The sequence below is a fragment of the Lissotriton vulgaris genome, chromosome 12 (genome assembly GCF_964263255.1).
Source record: "Lissotriton vulgaris chromosome 12, aLisVul1.2, whole genome shotgun sequence".
Taxonomy (NCBI): Eukaryota; Metazoa; Chordata; class Amphibia; order Caudata; family Salamandridae; genus Lissotriton; species Lissotriton vulgaris.
In genome coordinates, this window is record NC_141700.1 from 565,820,178 (window position 1) to 565,840,057 (window position 19,880).

Sequence of the window (19,880 nt, forward strand, 5' to 3'; positions counted from 1 at the left end):
GTTACCTTAGATGCCTCCATCTCCGATGTGCAACTCTGTTTACACACGCTAAAACAATGTCTAGCGTTGTTGTGCCTCCATTGGGTCTATGCCATCAAATGCGCTATATGCGCTTACCCCCTCAAGCCCTCTCCTTACCGTTCTGTAGGCGAGTCCCTGTTTAATCACCTGCAGACCGTGACACCGCGCAGAGAGATACGCGCGGTGTCTCTCCGTACTTTAAAGGATATCAATATCGGTTTGGAGCGTCCCACTGGAGCGTCCCACGTGACAGCGTCATCGGCATCGTCACGTGGGGCGCCACCGTCCTCACATGTTCTCCACCTCATGGGAAATGTAGTTCCATGGGCGGATATCGATCTCCGTAGTTGGTTCGAGGATCCTAAGGTGCAGCAATGAGTATGGTGATCGCCATATACTCTAGAAAATACCGTTACAATGGATGGCATTCTACCGCAGTATGCCCCTAGATGTCAAGATAATGTATAGGGGGGGGGAGGGAAGCGGGTGGGGGAAGGGGGAGGGAGAAGGGGGAAGGGGGGCGGGGGCGTGCGGGGGTGAGGGGTGAATGTGTTAACCCTGTCAACACCAGCCTCAGGAGATAACTGGATCAGGCAGTCAAGCTGAATGGAACAGTCCTTCAGGGGTAAGGTAAACCATGACACCATTCTGTCCATACCAATTGTGGTGTTATCATGGATGTACTGTATGCTTTATGTCACAGGGACTATAATACTCAAGGTTAGAATGAAATCTCTTCCATTGTGGGCGAGCTCGAACCCCTGTGGACCATTAATATTGTTGTTGTTATCTCTCCCCAAAGCCATTGCTTATTCCCAGGAGCCCGAAGGTAAATGTTCGTGGTGGATGTCACATCTCCTAGGAGGTCATCCGGGGGGGAGGGAAATGGTATGCAGATGGTAAAAGCTCATGGAGTCATACAAATACCAATAGTGGCTCCTCATAGATCTCTATGGAATATACAGAGTGAACAACGTGATCCTATCTCTTTACTCCATAGCACTTCACTATCTGCTCAATGCCTGCCACGGAATATCATCATTTAGTCCCACCACATGGCTTTTCAATCGGTACACCCATCTCTGCTCCCGCCGGAGCAAGAGGCTTTGTTCATCAGCTTGGTATCTACCTAATTGGATTTTCTCAATGACGGTCCACTTCAGGTCATCTATACCATGTCTTTTTTCTTTAAAGTGGGCTGTGAGTTTTGTGTTAGTCTTACCACACCTAATTGTGCTTCGATGTTCTGTGATTCTCACGCGCACTTTTCTGCTCGTCATCCCCACATACATTTTTTGGCAGGGGCATGTAATCAGGTATATTACTCCCTGGGAATTACAGTTGGTGTGAGATCTCTGTTCCCAGGGAGTACGTAGGCCAAGGTCAAGAGTTTTAGAGTTGCATGTAAGATGACAGACGCTGCATGAACCGCATCTAGTGTGACCAGTCAGTTTAGGTAAGCCAGTTAGTGTATTAGTCTCCCTTACTCCTCCCAGATCCCTGGGTCTAGTATGTATTAAGAGGTCCTTCAGGTTCTGGCTGCGTCTGAAGGAGAAGAGGGGTCTTTCCATATTCATACCTCCTGTGTTGAGAATTTTCCAATTCTGTAGGACCAGGCGTTTTATTTGATGTGATGCCGTGTTGAAAGTGGACACAAACACTGTTTTTTTCATTTCCGGTCTTACAGTTTTGGTGAGTAGTGACTCCCGATTGCCATTGAGGGCCCTTATCTTTGCCTTCTTGATCACTCTCTACGGGTAACCCCTCTGATGCAGTTTCTCTGTCAAGACCTCCGATTCGGCCACAAAATCCTCCCTGTCTGAGCAATTCCGGCGAATACGGAAGAATTGACCCACTGGTAAATTCTCCCGTAAGGAGCGCGGATGGAAGCTCCCAAAATCCATTAGGGAATTCTTATCTGTTGGTTTGTGGAAAACCTTGGTCTTCAGGGTGCCGTTGGTGGATTCGATCACTAGGTCCAAGAATGGTAAATGGGTTTTGGTGATAGTCGAAGTGAAGTGGAGGAACGGATTCTGGGCGTTGAGCCACTCCAAAAATAGGTCCACAGATGTTCGCCTCGCCCCTCCAAATCACTAAGACGTCGTCGATTTAACGACGCCACAATCGCAGATTATTTGCCCATGGACCGTTGGCATCCAGGATCGTCATCTTTTCAAAGGCCCCCACGTATAGCCCTGCTAAACTGGGGGCAAACACACTCCCCATCAATGTCTACATGGCCCACCTCGCACAAGTGGCCTACCAACACGACCTCAATATCATCTCCTACGCTGACGACACCCAGCTCATCCTCTCCCTCACCAAGGACCCGCACACTGCCAAAACCAACCTCCACGAGGGAATGAAGGCCGTCGCCGACTGGATGAGGAACAGCCGTCTGAAGCTGAACTCTGACAAGACGGAGGTACTCATCCTCGGACCCACCACCTCAGCCGGGGATGACTACTGGTGGCCGACCACACTGGGAACAGCACCGACACCCACCGACCATGCACGCAACCTAGGATTCATCCTCGACTCCTCCCTCTCCATGTCTAAACAGGTCAACGCCGTCTCCTCCTCTGCTACAACACCCTCCGCATGCTTCGCAGGAAATACAAGTGGATCCCGACTGAAACAAGAAGAACGGTGACACAGGCCCTCGTCAGCAGCAGACTGGACTACGGCAACGCACTCTACGCAGGAATCCCAGCCAAATACCCACGACGACTACAACGCATCCAAAACGCCTCCGCCCGACTGATCATCAACGTCCCCCGCCGCAGCCACATCACCCCCCACCTGAGAGACCTAAACTGGCTCCGCGTCGACAAGAGGATCACCTTCAAGCTCCTCACCCATGCACACAAAGCACTCCACAATGCCAGACCAGCCTACCTGAACAGCAGATTCAGCTTCTACACCCCCAACTGCCAGCTCCCCTCCGCCAGCCTCGCCCTCCCCGCTGTTCCCCGCATCCAACGAACAGTTTCCGGTGGCAGATCCTTCTCCTACCTCGCCGCCAAGACCTGGAACACCCTCCCTACCCACCTACGGCAGACACAAGACCTACTCGCCTTCAGAAGACTCCTCAAGACCTGGTTCTTCGAGCAGCAGCAGCACCCTCCCCCCTCAGCGCCTTGAGACCTTCACGGGTAAGTAGCACGCTTTACAAGTACTCTGATTGATTGATTGATTGATTGATTTATGAATACTTGTTAGCACCGGGCTGCTGATCAGTTCTTTTTGAGCACTGCAAGTTGGTAAATGATAGGGGTGAAGGGTGGGACTGTAGTTTCGGTTGGTCACGGTGAGAGAGTTCAAGGGTCAGACCTACCATATGTCTAGCTCTTTTCAAGGTGGCCGATTACAGCCAGAAGCAGAATCTTCACACTTTACTCTGTCCTTTTGATCATTGCTCCAATTTGGAGAGAGACCATGTGCTGCCTGCTGGAAGCATCATTTTATTCAAGGGCAGAGTCTGGCAAACTGCCCGAGGACACTTGAAAGAGGAGCACCACAAACTATTCCTGAAGTCTGAAGCTGTGGATCAACTTCCCCGTACAGAATATGTGTATAAAAATGGAATGCAAAGCACCGTACTTTGTTCCTGCTCCAGGTCTTTCATGACCAAGAAAATGAGTGGTCTGTGGAGCACTTGAAGAACTTGTGTGTGACCAGTGCTGGTGTCTGTGTGGCAGCCAAACCAGAGCAGAGTCAGCATCACCTCAATGTCTTCACTTAGTCCTGGAGGAGCTGATGGTCTGTCTAGCATCCAGCCCCTTGAAGCCGGTCTGCTGAGAGACGGAGAATACATCTGTCTGGTCGTCCATGAGAAGATACTGTCAAGGAGGATAAGTCCAGAGTGTTCCTGATCAGAGGAACACCCTTAAAAAGCAGACTACCCAACGGCAAAGCAATGAGTGACTCATACTGCAGGTCTTTGATCTCTCTGTTGTTTTCCTCTACACCACCACAAGTGTATTTGTTTCCAGACCATGCTTTCATGGTTGCAACTGCTTTGGGAATCGCATTGGCCTCGTTTAGGGCTGCAACTACCATGGTGATCATATTGCGCATTCGGAGGCTTCACCTGCTTTGGGAACTATATTGGCTTTATCAGAGCTGCAGATCTCCTGGTGATCTCATTGGATCTACAGAGGCCTTGGTGATCGCTTCCAACCATTCTGTGCCGGCACCTCTTCTCATCATCCCCATGGGGGGCTGGTTTGCCTTGTTGTACTCCCTGGCCGGGACATAGGTGGAAAGCTAAACCCGCACCTGTAGGGTGGCGCAGGAGCCACTGATTAACCTGAGTAGCAACGTAGAGACAGATACGTGTAGAATCCGACCTCCTCCGCTGCTTACAAGTAACTGTGGAGGGCCTTTGCATTCAATTGAATCAAACCAATAAGAACACTCTAATTGAGTGCAAAGAACTAAGAGACTGAACTTCTATCCACTCCAACACCATGGACAAGAACTGAAACAAACAAGTGAATTGATTGTGCATTTGACTTGTAGGGCACTAGAATCTGCCCTTAGGTCGTATTCATGCTTCTACCATAATTTCAGGGAGACAAGTTGATGTGGATCGGGAGAGAGCACAAAGGGAAATGAGGGGTGTGCTGCCACAGGAGAGTTGTAAATGTGATCTCTTCTTGTGTACTGGATTGATTTGTGGAGGTCAGGCTCCCACACATCTAAACAGCTGAGTTACCAGTAGCCCATTCATGATAATTGAGACTGGCCTCAGTGGCAGCTCAGTGTCCTGAGTGAGTCAGGGCAGGCTTTATCTAATGGAAGCTGCACTGTGGGCATAAAAGCATGTTATTAGAGAAAATATGGGTTTGATTGCCAGGTTATAAGCAGAGCCACAGAAATCAATAATGTGATTCTGCAACCAGTGAATCTTCCACATAATTATGGATGTATCACTATTTCCACATAATAAATTTGAGAATGGTCTACAGCCAAGTGAAAAACGCTAAAATTGCAAAACAGTGTATATGGAAGACACTAATGGAATTATTAATAAATAAAAACGCCCATTAGTACAAAGACTAACTACCCAGGTTGATGAATTGGTAATTCATTTTATTAATCATAAATTGTATATATACTTCTTATATATTTTTTGTTTTGACACTTTCTTTTCTTATTTTCTGTTTTTATAAAGATGATGTACAATTCATATTCAAAAATTCTTAAAATCACATAGCAAATAATCGATAGGCATAAGACAAGGCAGATGATGGAGGCAATGCGGTAGGGTAATTACTACGCGCGTTTCTGCTAGGCAGCCTTCCTCAGGTGACCGTCTATTACAAGAAAAAATGTCCAGGCCATACAAAGAAAAAGAGAATAGAAGTCGCCAGTCATCAAAACCCTCACTGTCCTGGTTGAACTAGTAGTGGATGAACATGAGTATACTTGGCAAAACCCCAACGTCAGGTACTGGAGATGATGAGTCCTCAGAAAAAGCTCTTGTGTATATAACAGATATACAGCCACATGCGATTTAAAGGGCACGGAACTAGTTCAATAAAATGATAAATTTGATGATGATAAGATGGACAAAGGAAGGGTCCTCGAGTCTAAATATGATGACTTGCGAGCGGCCGAGAGCCGGGGGTGAGGTACCAACTCATGATGAGTGATTTCCTAGATATAGAAACCGTTGTCGGAATAAGGCTCTCGGTGGAAACGGGACCCACGACGATATCGGTGTCTGATGGATACCATTTGTAGACTAACTTCAAGATTTCAAGAAATATGTTTTAGCTGCATAATTTGAAGATGTCAACAATAATGTTTCTACCTCAGACATTTCACAAGTCACCATACTGTGTTCCACGTGCTTCACTCTTCAGAGTGACGGGTTGCACAAGCAAATGCTAGTTGGCCACGTTTCAGTTGCTGATTACTGTGTTTAGGAGTTAAACTGTTGCTATGAGCTGAAACCTTTGACCAGACAGTATTCACTTTCTTTTTTAAGCGCTAGGTTCACCCCCTGAGGGGTACCTTGGCACTAGAAACAATAACCAAGTAAACGACAACCGCCTATTGTGAATCTACACAGGAGGAACACCTTTGACAAAGTTTAGAGATCTGACAAGTCTTACGAGCTTTCCGGAATTTACTTTGATCAGTTTCCTGCTGAAGATAAAATGACAAAATAGTGGTGCCACATAATGTGCCGCATTATACCGCACAATTTGCTATTCCTTTCTGCATAATTGCAGTCCAGTCTGTCGAATAAATCGGTCCTTCTTGGCCACACGAATAAAATAACCTTGCTATAAGTCATATAGATATTTTGATGAATTCCGTTTCATCCTTGCAGTATTTATACACTCAGAATGTTCTCTCCTGAAAGTTATTGCGTGCTTTGTAATCTTATTGTGGTACTCTTTTCAGAAGCACTCCTGTTTTTTTACCGTATTTTAATTTTGTAGGTGCTATTTCGATGAATGTTATTGTCCTTGTAACCCGTTTGTGTCTTATTATTACTTGCTGCTATTATGACTGTGCTTTTATAGATATATACATGTATCCGAATAAAGATTTTTGAATTGAATTGAAAATCATATATGATGTAAAAAAGTAGCATTCCAAAGTGAACAGGCATTGACAATGCCAATTGGTCCTACTTGTATATAAAGTTAGGATAGACCGATTGGCATTGCCAATACTTTTTTCTTCTTTTTTTCCCCTCTAAACTCTTGTCTTTTTTTACTTTCAGTACCTTTTCCTTCCCGGATTATTATCCTATTTTTACTTTATTTTACTGACCACAAGCTATGTCATTGTTTTCATATAAAAAAACATACACGCAAAAGATTAATGTATTCGATTCCTTCTAGAAAAAAAAATGAGGTATTTGCTCTGTAATTCTGAACTGAAATAACACGGCCATGTTTCTCTGCACAGGGCCCACGTCTCTCGCTCCAGTTCAGAGAAGGTATTTAATGGTTTCAATCCAAGAAATGTGATTACTGCACCAGTGGCCTGGAATCTATTGCTGGCAGCAGCTTTTATAGACATACTAAATGCTCTCTTGCTCTTTTATGGTGCAGTCAAGGCAGTGGTTACTCAAGGACGCGCCATTGAGCAGGAATGTGGCCACTTTTGAGTTTTAAAGAGAGGAGAACAATTTGATGAGGTGGTAAAGCTGGCCTGCAACAGCATCATGAATTTTGCTTTATTCTTGCACTCTGTAAGACTTTTGAAAAGTGTTCGTGTTTTAAGAATTGTGCCTTTTTATAATTATTTCTGATATTTAACAAGGGCTTATTTTTAATTTATTTGCCTTTATGGGCAAATGGCTCAACTAAATGTTACATGAAGCATACAGTAATCTCAAGCAAGCATGAGCGTCTAGAGGCACGTGAGTGCACTGTACTCTGCATATACATTTGCTCAGTAAGATCTTTAGACCAGGCTCTCACTGTCCTCATTCCGTCTCATAAAGGAATGTGCAGTGTCACTGAGATTTATCTCTTCGACTTTATAAACTGTCCCTCAAACTCTAAATAAGGCCTTTAATTACTTACCTTTAGAAATGGGAGTCAGTTCAAATACCTTTATTCGATTCTTGTGAATCATAAAAGTATGCATAGCTACAAATATAAAAATACAATTAAAAACCTTTATGAGGAATGAACATATTCTCTGCAGTAATTATTAATATACCAGCAAAACTCAATCAATTTAAAAAAAAATTCTCCCAGCCTTCGACATCACAATTTATACATTTAATTGATTCAGAAAAGGACCTACAATAAATATAAAATGTCATGTACTTACACAATTCGTAGCGTTTTTGAATTGAAAGTGCTATTCTAATAAAACTAGGCACTCCACTACAGATTTCATCCGTTAGATAATGATCTCAAATGATCAAAGCCCTTCATATAAGAGCAAGGCTTAATGGTTTTCAATAAGGGCTTTATAAAGCGTGCTCTGTGGACTGCAACAAAACAACATAAAGTGCATTGTGCTCTGTTTGGCCAAATTATTACATGGGCAGGAGGTTAGTCTCTCATACCAACCAACCTGTTTAGGATAGGCCACTAAGAAGTGCAATGTGCCAAGTCCTAATCTAGTCATCAGAAAACATGATTGTGCATGCAGAGTAAAAGACAGGTAAAATTGCTGATGATTTGGCAACCCACCATCCAACATCCCCCGATCCTGGTTAGACATGCTTAGTTCAATACCATTTTCCAGTTGTTCTACATGATTTCTGGGTTATTATAATATTCTTCTAGTCCAATCTTACAGAAGGTGTTCCTTACATATGATAACCAAGGGAGTGACATTGCATTGTCCACGTTCATACAATCTCCAAGTATAGTCCTAGAGAATATTCTTCTGAGGACCAGATTTTCCCCCATAGAATGCGTGGGCCAATATTTATCCTGTCTTTCACAAATTCCAGGCCCACCTCAGAATGTCAAAACAATGTTGGTGAGCTACTAGGGATCATTAATAATCTTTAAAAAAATGTATTCTCTAAAATCTGGACCTGGTAGCTCTTATGATAACCCCATACTCCGGCCCCAAAGGTAGCTACAGATAGACATTTTGATTTGTATAGGGCTATCATCTCTGCTACCGACTTATGTCCAATTTTGCAAGAAAAATGGAAGAGCCCCTCTATTTTTCTACTGGTCTGTTGGGCCCTTACCATAACAAGGTCATCCCAGTTTCATTTACTTTTAAAAACATTACCTAAGTAGGAAAAACTGGACACCTTCTCGATAATTTTTCCCTTCACCATAAATTTCCTAGTTTTAGTTTTCTTTGGGCCACAGACCATAACAAATAGGAGTCATTTGTTTACTCTCCGAGAGTAAAACTATCTCTTGAAAGTAACCTCCTGTTTTATTCAAAGTTGTATTTTTAAATGCACGCTTGTTTCCAGAAAGTGATCTTCACCACACACAGAGAAGATGAGTTGTTTTGCACATAACAATCATTTCATTTCAGATTACATGCAGTGTACCTATTTGATCATATAGGCAAAACAATGTGGTGATCTTGATGACCGCATTAGGCCTAGTTGTGACTAATTACTCGGTTTCCTACATATTACTTATGGTACTATGCACTTTGTAATGTTTCGCTCACCCTTCTGCCTATCAAATGTTTTTATCAGATTACTTTAATTGTCGCCAACCAGAGCAATCCTTTTTACTGGGTATTGTCTGTGGGATTTTGGAGTCATTCGTACCTTGTTTTTACATCTAGCCTAGGTCATTATTTTATTGGGCATGTTTTTTGCGAGGAATGTTTTGCTACATTTAAGGTGTGCTTTTATGGTTTTATCACATGAAACCGAATAAAGATTATCTTGACTTGATGACCACATGCCATTATAATTTCTGGGTTAACACAGTGCGGGAGTACCCTGTCCCCGAAACTAAAGTTCTGCCCGACTAATTTAGAGTCGGGCAGAACTGAAGCATGCCAGAGGTGGAGGCAGCTCCGTCTTTGCAGGTTACACACATCTCTCATAGCCTGATGGAGGACCAGCCATCGGCGATTTTGGTTGGTCAAAAGGCCTGTTGTCAGTATCCATCACTGCTAGGTAAAACCCGGCGATGATGGGTAGTGAAAACTAGTACATGACCTCTACGGCATAGGACAATCTCGTATGGTAAGGGGGTCATTGCTTCTTTTATTTTCAAAAACGAAATCCCAAATTTTCATGTTGACTGAGCCATCCGCCAAACTTCCAATGTATTGACAGGAGCCGTTGTGATGGCGGCTCCTGCCAATGCAAGAAGTGTCCACTAGGCCAGAAGACATCTCTAAATTCGGTGGGCGGGTACTCTATCACGACCGATTACCTTACTCTGTCGCCCTGACAGAGTAAATGCCGTCCTCTGAAGTCTAAATCTGGCCCTAAGAGATGAAGCACCATGGACAAACCAGCAATTACACCAGTTAATTACTGACTACTGTAGACTAGTTGGATGCATTTAAATAATGTTGTACCAACATTGTGTTATATTTGTCTTGCTTTTTCCAGGGTTGTATATTCAGTAGTTTTCCTGTGTGTGAAAACACGAGCATGAAGGACATATGGCACAAAATTACAAAGTTATAAAAAAAAAGATATATATTTGCTTATTATTTTATATATATATTGTTGCATGGCCATGCCTCCATTTTGTTTTTTTGAAAACGCTTTACGTTAACGATTATTTTTCATTAAAACACAAGGGTAACATGATTTGTTCTTAATACTGTAATATGATCAAACATACCACTATCTGCCGCAGGTTTTCACTTTTATGACTTGATGAGTGTGTCACACATCTTGTTTTTTGAACGTTGGGAAGATCTTGATGAGTTTTTCACACGTTGAGTTAGTAGTCAGGGTCAAAATATAGGAACACCAGTGTATACACTTCCAGTCAGGTCTTTGAAACCCAGGATGGCCTGCTCAGCTTTTCATCCTTCAGCGTTAAATAAATGAAGTAATATTTAAATTGGGGAATAGTAAAACATATTATACATTATTTATACAATTTACAAAACAGCATTATTTTGTGTAACACACAAAAAAATCTTGCTCCATGCAAATTGTGCCTTTTTCACATGAACCTTCTATTTCCAGATGTCTATTCCTGAAGTATAATCTATAAGAGAGCCCCAAAGTGTTTTCAAATACAGTTAATTTAAATTATTGAATTAGCATTTGGTTTAACAAACTGAGTATCAAGTGGTACATCGAAGAAATGGCCACAGTGTATTCCATGCTGTCGTTTCGAGAATTGCTCTACATTCATGATTACTGTGGGTGACCTAGAAAACCCTTTTCTATGTATGAAACCATCAAGCCACCAAATTTCGGGAGGGTGGGCGGAATGCACAAGCAACACAGTGGAGGGTGCGAGAGAGACAAAAACAACAAGTGGCACGTGGGAGGTACGGGGAAGCAACACAGAGGCCCAGTTGCGATCAGTCACGGCCCGTGGAGGGAGTTCCGGTGGGGCAGAAAGACAGGACAGGGGGAGGGGTGGGGTGGGGGGTGCTAAAAAGCGGAATATGGATAAATGGAGGTAAGTAAACAATTTAATTAATAAAACGAATTTCGTAGCGCATGCTGCTTCGAAAAATGCAATGCAGCGCGCGCTACGAAATTCGTCTTATTTATTAAATTGTTTACTTAACTCCAATTATCCATATTCCGTTTTTTAGCAGCCCCCCGCCCTGCCTTTCTGCCCCACCGGAACTCCCTCCACGGGCCGTGGCTGGTTGCGATAAAGGAACAATGGAGAGAGAGGAGAGTGCGAGTGGGCGGAACCAACACAGAGAGTGTGGGCAGGCAATGGAGAGAATCAGAAGGGCAGGTGCAACAGGGAGAAGCACTCGGGCGACAAAAGACAACATGAGTGCGGGGGAAGAAACTCACTAGAGGGACAGCACTAAAACACACGTATTCTCATGGAGTGCTCAACACAAAAGAAATATGCATTTGCAATGCAATAGGTCTCGCATTAGGAAAGTTTGAGCTATTGGTATTGTAAATGACACATTTTTTATTTATGTGTTGGTTTTGAAAATAGCGAAATTATTAGCTTTGTCATTTAAAATGCCAATAGTTATAACTTTCACAAATGTGACACCTATAGCATTTGTACTGCAATATTTGTTGTATTTACGTGACTTAGATGTCTTGATATTACAAATAACAATTACTTTCAATTTTTTTTATAATTAATACCTAAATAAAAGTTATTGTAATTTATAATGGCAATAGCTTAAACATTTGTAAATAACTTTTGTGAAGATTATGTTCAGTGTATTTTATTGTGATGAAAATCCAAGAACAGAAGTGAAATATTAACATCTTTTTGTAACATTTGTAATAAAGCTTGAAACATTGAGAGAACATATTTGAACCAGTTATTGTTGAATGGTTGCACAGATTGATGCTGTGGCGGCGCTGAGTGATGCTGTGGTGGTGACGAGTGATGCTGTGGCGTTCAGTGATGCTGTGGTAGCGCATAGTGATGTTGTGGTGCCCCTGAGTGATGCTGTGATGATGCGATAGATAGATAGAGTGAGGGCGATAGATAGATAGAGGGAGGGCGATAGATAGATGGAGTGAGGGCGATAGATAGATAGATAGAGTGAGGGCGATAAATAGATAGATAGATAGATAGATAGATAGATAGATAGATAGATAGATAGATAGATAGATAGATAGATAGATAGATAGATAGATAGATAGAGTGAGGGCGATAGATAGAGTGAGCGCAATAGATAGACAGATAGAGTGAGGGTGATAGATAGATAGACAGATAGAGTGAGGACGATAGAGTGAGAGAGATAGACAGATAGATAGATAGATAGATAGATAGATAGATAGATAGATAGATAGATAGATAGATAGACAGATAGATAGATGGTTATGTGTGCGGTTGTGGTTGTGTGGTGTGTGGTTGTGGTTGTGTGTGGGTGTGTGTGTGTGGTTGTGTGTGTGACTGTGTATGGTTGTGTGTGTGTGGTTGTGTGTGTGGGGTTGTGTGTGTGTCTGGTTGTGTGTGTGGGGTTGTGTATGTGGTTGTGTGTGTTGTGCTTGTGTGTGTGCTTGTGTGTGTGTGGTTGTGTGTGTGTGTGAATGTGGTTGTGTGTGTGGGGGGGTTGTGTGTGGGGGTGTTGTGTGTGTGGGGGTTTGTGTGTGTGGGATTTTGTGTGTTTGGGGTTGTGTGTGTGTGTGTGAGGTTGTGTGTGCGTGTGGGGTTGTGTGTGTGGGGGGTTGTGTGTGTGGGGTTGTGTGTGTGGGGAGGGTTGTGAGTGTGGGGGCTTTGTGTGTGGGGGGGTGTATGTGGGGGGGTTGTGTGTGTGGGATGTGTGTGTGGGGGGTTGTGTGTGTAGGGTGTGTGTGTGTGGGGGTGTGGGGGTGTGAGTGTGTGTGGGGTTGTGTGTGTGTGGGGTTGTGTGTGTTCGGTCGTGTTTGTGTGGGGGGTCTGGGTGTGTGTGTGTGGGGTTCTGTCTGCAGGGTTGTGTGTGTGTGGGGTTGTGTGTGTGGGGGGTTGTGTGGGGTTGTGTGTGGTTATGTGGGGTTGTGTGTGGGGTTGTGTGTGGGGTTGTGTGGGGTTGTGTGTGGGGTTGTGTGTGTGTGGTTGGTGTGTGGTTGTGTGTGTGGTTGTGTGTGTGGGGTTGTGTGTGTGTGTGGGGTTGTGTGTGTGGGGTTGTGTGTGTGGGGGCGTTGTGTGTGTTGGGGGTTGTGTGTGTGTGGGGTTGTGTGTGTGTGTGGGGTTGTGTGTGCGTGGGGGGTTGTGTGTGTGGGGGGTTGCGTGTGTGGGGCGGTTTTGTGTGTGGTGTGTGGGGGGGTTGTGTGTGTGTTTGGTTGTGTGTGTGTGTGTGTGTGACATGGGATACCTACAGGCCAAAAGAGAAATTGTGCGGAAATGGGGAAATACTGACAGACCAAGAGTGCACGGTTGGGCAAAGGAAATGTAGAGGTGTCCAGCCCTGGAAAAACTGGTGTACAAAGGCTGGGGATGCCCCAAGAATTTGAGAAGATATAGGATGTCTGGGGCACGGTGGAATGCCAGTGAACGCAGCTGAGGGGGGTGCAGACCTGGGGCTTCCCTGTGCGAAGGTACAGAAGGTACTGGTGGAGACCCGGGTCAGAAGGCATGTGAAAGGTGAGCGACAGGATGTACCAGGCCACCTGCTGTGTGTACCGTTCAAAGAGTTGAAAGGTCAAAGTGCAGATCTCACTTAACCTTCTCTGTCTGCTCATGAGCTATGCCAGATTGTAAATCAAAGGCATTTTCATTAGGTCCTGCTGCCCGCTACTAGGCCATGAAATAATAACCTTTTTTACCCTTTGCCTTTCCGACTTCTGGCTTTTATGCGGGATGCGTGCGCGCTACTTTCTTTAGCAGTATTTTTAACATGGTTCATAGAGCTGTTTCCGACTTTATACACAAAATACTTCTGATTGTCATTTGGGATATGTTACTAAAATTTAAAGCAAGTACCCGGATCTTCCAAATGCCACTCTAGCAAAAGTTATCGCAAGAACATTTTGATGCAAACGACGTCACAGAGTTGACCCCCACTGTTAGCCCCCTGTAGCCTCCTGTGTATGAATGCTTGGCTCCTTAGGTGGGACAAGGACACATAAATGCAAAAAGTAAATGTAAAAACGTGTTTACCCATGTGCCTGCGGCTGCTGCCAAGACTTCTGAGGCCAGGGGTAGTAGCTACGGGGGCTAGATGGCAAGCCGGGGGTAGCAGTGACTACCCTTCGTTGACGCCTATGACGAAGTAGGTTTCTTAAGTGATTGTGACAATATTCCATAATTCACTTGTACTGACTAGTCCATAGCAAGAGCTCAATTTAATCCGTTTATTCAGAATGCAAATCCACAATGAGTTCTTCTTATGTGATTTACTCCTCACTGCGGCTGTTTGCGGATTCCATCACCGCGGAGCGCAAGTTAAGGGTTTTTCAAAGCGGTGTTGAGTGTCTCATGAACAAGACAAATCATGGCGGCTGCTGCTCTTTGTGGCTTAATGCTTAGGGACCCCTGGAGTTTGCCTGAAACTTTAACTGATTTCCGCTGGCGAGGTGCCACACCGAAGATACAGAGCGCCCTTTCACCAGGAGATAAGTTCAATTGGATGCAGTCAGTAATTCTTGTTAAGCCACGTTTATGAAGGCCGAGCTCAGCGTGCCTGTTAAACTGTATTTCCATAGCGCTACACTTCTGAGAAAAAATGTGTCATTTCAAATAAAAGGCAGGTGTAGCGGAGGGCCGCGTAGCTGTGTTCGATTAGCATGCCGCTGACGGACGGGGGGTTGTGCAAGGACAGTGGGGGGTTCCCTTTTGTGAGCATATGACATGGCTTTATAAAACAAGAAATCGTAACAGCTGCCCCGAGGACTCCTTCCTTCCCCGTGGCTGATAGAAGTAGCTTTGTCAAAGATGCGCAGATGAGCTGAGAACTGCAGTCTCTGCGCCCGAGCTATTGCAGTAATTGTGACTAATGAAGCATCTCGTTTGAATGGAATGCCTTCACGAGGTAAAAGACTCGCCAATAGGAAAAACCAAACGGTCTGGCCTAGGCAAGCTGGTGTGACGGGAAACAAGAACTGGGCGAGAATGAAGGGGGGAATGCCAGCAGGAAGGGAGGGGGTGGCAAATGGTGTGCACTTTCGCGGCTGCTTTGATGTTCTCAGTGGTCACGCGGCTCACTGAGAACATCAAAGCGGCCGCGTACCCGGCACACATGCACTGTACCCGATCCGCCTGCAGACTTTGGGAGCATTTTTAAAAGCCCCTTACTATACTCTCGCAGAACAACGCATGCGCATTAGTTCAGCGAGACCTAAAAAGTAGTGCTTGAAAAACAAGCAGTGGAAGCAGAATATCCAGCCTATAGTAAAAAGACAATGCTCCATTGGAGGGACAAACACAGGATTGGCACGCTGGGACACAAATAGGACGCTGTCAAATGAGAGTGACAGGAAAGACAACAAATGGTAAGCAGTGGGCAACTCCAAGCCTTTCTATTTTCTTGGTAAGACACAAAATGCCTTGCAATAGACAGCTCGGGGACTGTCTAGTAGTCTCGACCTAAAAAGGAAGCAGGAGGAAGCATATCAAATAAACATAATTTCTCAAAAGGTCGTAAATTATATTTTTATCAATTGCCATATAAACAGTATATGAAAATCCTATTTCGTTGCTCGGTTCAATGTAGTAATTTCAGCTAATCTGTAGGTGCTAGCTAGGAAAAGAGGTATGCTGCTTACAAAAACATCCTTACACTTGTTCAAACCAAATGACAATATAAAAGTGAAAGCTGTCTAACTCGCCTGAGGACTGTAAGCACAAACTAAGCTAAGCAATGGTAGGTCTGTTGCTTATACCAGAATGTGTTTTAAGGAGTAACACACGCTATTGTTTGAGGAGGAGCTTAATGGATAGATTAACAGCAGATAAAATGTTAATTGCCCACAGGGCAAATCATCAGTACAGGACAGACTACAGGTACAAATGATCCGGTTGCCATGGAAGGCAAGCAGTGGCAAACTCAATAAGTCTGACTGTGGCAATCCTGGTTCATTAGTTCCTTTTTATTGCAAGCATTTGTCATATCATTAAAAAAAAGAAACAAAAGTAACCATGCTGCATGAACACAGGGGCCATAACATTCAATTCATGTGGACCACTGACTATTCACCAGCAAACATATTTTTTTTAACATTCACAAGGGAGAAGGGGTCTGGTCCCTAAGGGCCTTCTTCCCTGTTGCAAATGGTTTACCACCCCATCTTGAGGGTGAGTAGCTTTTCAATGATTTACAACCGCGATTTCAGTCATAAACCATTGGTACATATTGATAAGAATGGCTCTTTGAAAGGGACTCCAACTACACCCTCCTTCCAAATGGTGATTCCTTATACATTTGAAATCCCATTTTGGGAGATGGTACAAAGTTACTAACTCTTAAAAAGGGTGTGGTACATTGCAAAAAAAAACATTTTTTCAGGGTCAAACTGCGAATGTGAAGGTTTGCCACTGGAAAATGCTTTCAACATCTGTCCCATAATTCTAAGTGCTTCTAAAATGCAAATCTCCCTCACGTCGGTTTTGTTTACAGAGTATATTCTAAGCTGTATCATCTTGGCCAATTTAGCTGTTAGATTACTGCAAAGGAATTTAAATACTGGTCTGAATTTAGATCTCAATTCACTATCATCATGATAATTATAGGGAACATTTATATGGGTCGCACCTGAAATGTAATTATATCTTGGTGCTCAAACCATGGCTGGTATTAATAGCAGATTTGGGGCCTGCTTTAGAGTTTGGTAAACAGATGACTCTGCTGCTGTAAATGCAAAGGAGCACCCAGCCCTCAAAACCCTCGAGTAGAGAAGGCTGGACATTAAGTATTCATTTCATGGAGCTCTCATTGCCTCCATCAAAATAAGTCTTCCTCTGGTGACCCAACATAGAAGGGGCCACGAGAGGTGTGATATTATACTGCATATCTGATTTAGGGTAGACAGTGTAATGGAATTGTTTTCCTCTCTGCCAGGAAAAACCTGTCGGTGAGGGTCAGACATTTTTTTAGTAACTCCCACACCCTGCGAGAAAACGACCAGGGTGTGTGGGCATTTGTTTTTCAAAAAACAATCTCTCGCTTTATTAGTTTGCTTTTGAAAAACAAAAAATCTGTTGAGAGTGGTGCATAGCAGTCAAAACCGATGGCGGGTATCTACCAAACTCTTAGTACATTGAAAGGAACTGCTGTGATGGTAGAACTGTCCAGTGGCCATCAGTAGGTTTGGTGGGTGGTAGTCTGTCATGGTGGTGTGGGTGTCCTCTGCCTCCCTGACAGACTGCACTCTGTCTGCCACACTCAGTCTAAATCATGCCCTTAATGTTATTATTTTTATCAGCTTCAGAAGAATGATAGGGTCCTACACTTCTGGGATTTCGTCAGTCCTGTGTCGGCAGGCCACATGCCCAGTTTTTGTAGCCAAATATATCTTTAGTTAGATCAAATCACTGCACATTGTTTTCGCAGCTTCTGTGATGCAAGCTCGCCATGTCTTTGTGCAGTTTCAAATGGTGAAGATACTGTCTGAAAACTGCAGTGTGTTAACACGGGTGGATCCTCAGCTCCTGTGCCATCACAAGCCTTTGATCTGATGTCCCAAACGCCACATGGCTGTCAGGTCACAATGACAGTTGCATCATTTCATTGAGGGTGGGACAAGTCACTCGTTTTTTGTACCCAGGACAGTCATGTGAGATATGATGATCCCACGTATGGAAAAAGTACGATCACGAAATACAGGGTGAAAGATCCCTGTACATTAGGATCAATGGCCATATGATCAAGAGCAGGCAATAACACTATCACCGATTTATTGGCAGGAAACTGCCGCTAAAGAGGCGATAATGGGCTTGATAATATGCCCCTGTGAATTCCCATAGCAGCCCAGGTTCTGGTGTTAACCAGCTGCAATAATTTTATTGCCTGTTCTTGATAATATGGCCCAATGTGTTTTGTTTTTCAAAAACAAATTCCCACTGTGGGAGGAAAACACTTTGCCAAGCTGGCACAACAAACATGGCACCCCCTCACAAATTTCAGGCGGAGAGATCCCCACAGTCTCCACTGACCTGGCAGGTGAGCTAGGCAGGACACCTGCTAGAGTAGAAATGACCACAGTGCATGTGCCAAAACTGGAGATCCTCCACCAGCCTCTGGCCTACTTCAGGGCCATGCACGTTAGGAACTTCATGCCATAGGAGTGCATCTGTGGCAGAAGGTGGTGCAGATTATGCTTGTATTACATTTTTAAGATGGAATGTTGCAGGACTAGCTTCCAAAATTTCGATTGAAGGCTGGCAACTTTTTATTTTAAACTATGACATCGTTTTTATGCAGGACACCTGGGAAGTGAAAGATATAGTTTTTGATGGATTTACGTGCTTTAATCTGCCAGCGGTACCGTCTCCAGCGGGTAGAGCTAAAGGGGGCTGACTGTTTGGTTCAAAGTAAATATTGGTTGTTCTATCTCTCATCTTTTCTTGGACCAGGGAAAGACACCGTTTTTTTTTTGCCTTAGCTGGAAGGATAACTATAAGATCCACATGGTAAATTTCTACACTAATAATTTCTCCAGCAAGGGCGATTGTAATTTCCAGGGTCTTTTTGCAGTAATTGATATGCTTGTGGAAAAAGAGGCTCGGGCAGAATGCCCCCTTAATTTGTTACTGGCTGGTGATTTTAGCGCCAAACTAGGGCACTTACCATCTTTATCCTCAACTACTTTTGAACCACTTATTCGAAAAGCTGATTGCAATGTGATGGACACAAGGGTCTGGGCCCTATTTTCCCTGCTGGCTGAACGGGCCTGTGCAATAAGATCCCCAACTCCGTTGGTTGCGATATTCCAACTTTTACAGCGAGAGATGCAGGAAGCACTATAGATTATATTTTTACTTCGTGGAGTATGTCTTTAATCATTAAAAACAGCGAGTTCATTGTTCAAATCTACGGCAACCATAATCCTATTGTTCCGCAATCAATGTCCCCACTTGCGCATCATAAGTCTAAGCTACTGCCTCCCAAGGATTTAAATAGAAAGGATGCAGGGAGAAAATTGGTGAGGCGAACTGCGAACTAGAAGCACATTATGTCCCAGATAGTCTGTAATAGTACGGCACTGGTGAACAGTCGCAACCCGGTAATTCGCAATCCTGCCCTTATTTGCACTCATTTTACAAACCTTTTGTTGTTGCCTCAGCCCACTGTCCGGCCACATCTCCAAGCTAAATCATGGTTTGACAAAGAATGCCGAACAGCAAATTAATCCCTATGTAGGGCCTTAAAACAATCTCCTAGAGACCAGAGTGCCATTATAGCTAGTAGAAAGATCCACCAGCAAGCAGTAAAGAGAAGTAAATTGGCCTTGAAGGAGGAGAAAGGGGAATCCATTGTTAGCGCTTGCCAACTAAAAGACCCACAAGCCTTTTGGAAAGCTGTGCCCTCTAATACATCAAGATAAAGTAACAGTCCATATCTCAGCTGAGGCCTGGCTGGTGCACTTTTCTGGGATGTATTCTATTGACAGTAGGGCCCACGATGCACTCCAGCCACTTGTCCCTCTGTGTCCAAACCTTGAGATCAGTGAGGAAGAGGTCCTTAAAATGATTGTTGATAGAAGGTGTAAGAAGGCTCCGGGACCGGATGGGGTCCCACTTGATCTCTTTAGGGTTGACCCAGGGTTTTGGACTCCTGTTCTTACTTCTGTATTTACCTCTGTCAGTAGCTTGGGCATGCCCAGGTCATGGCTT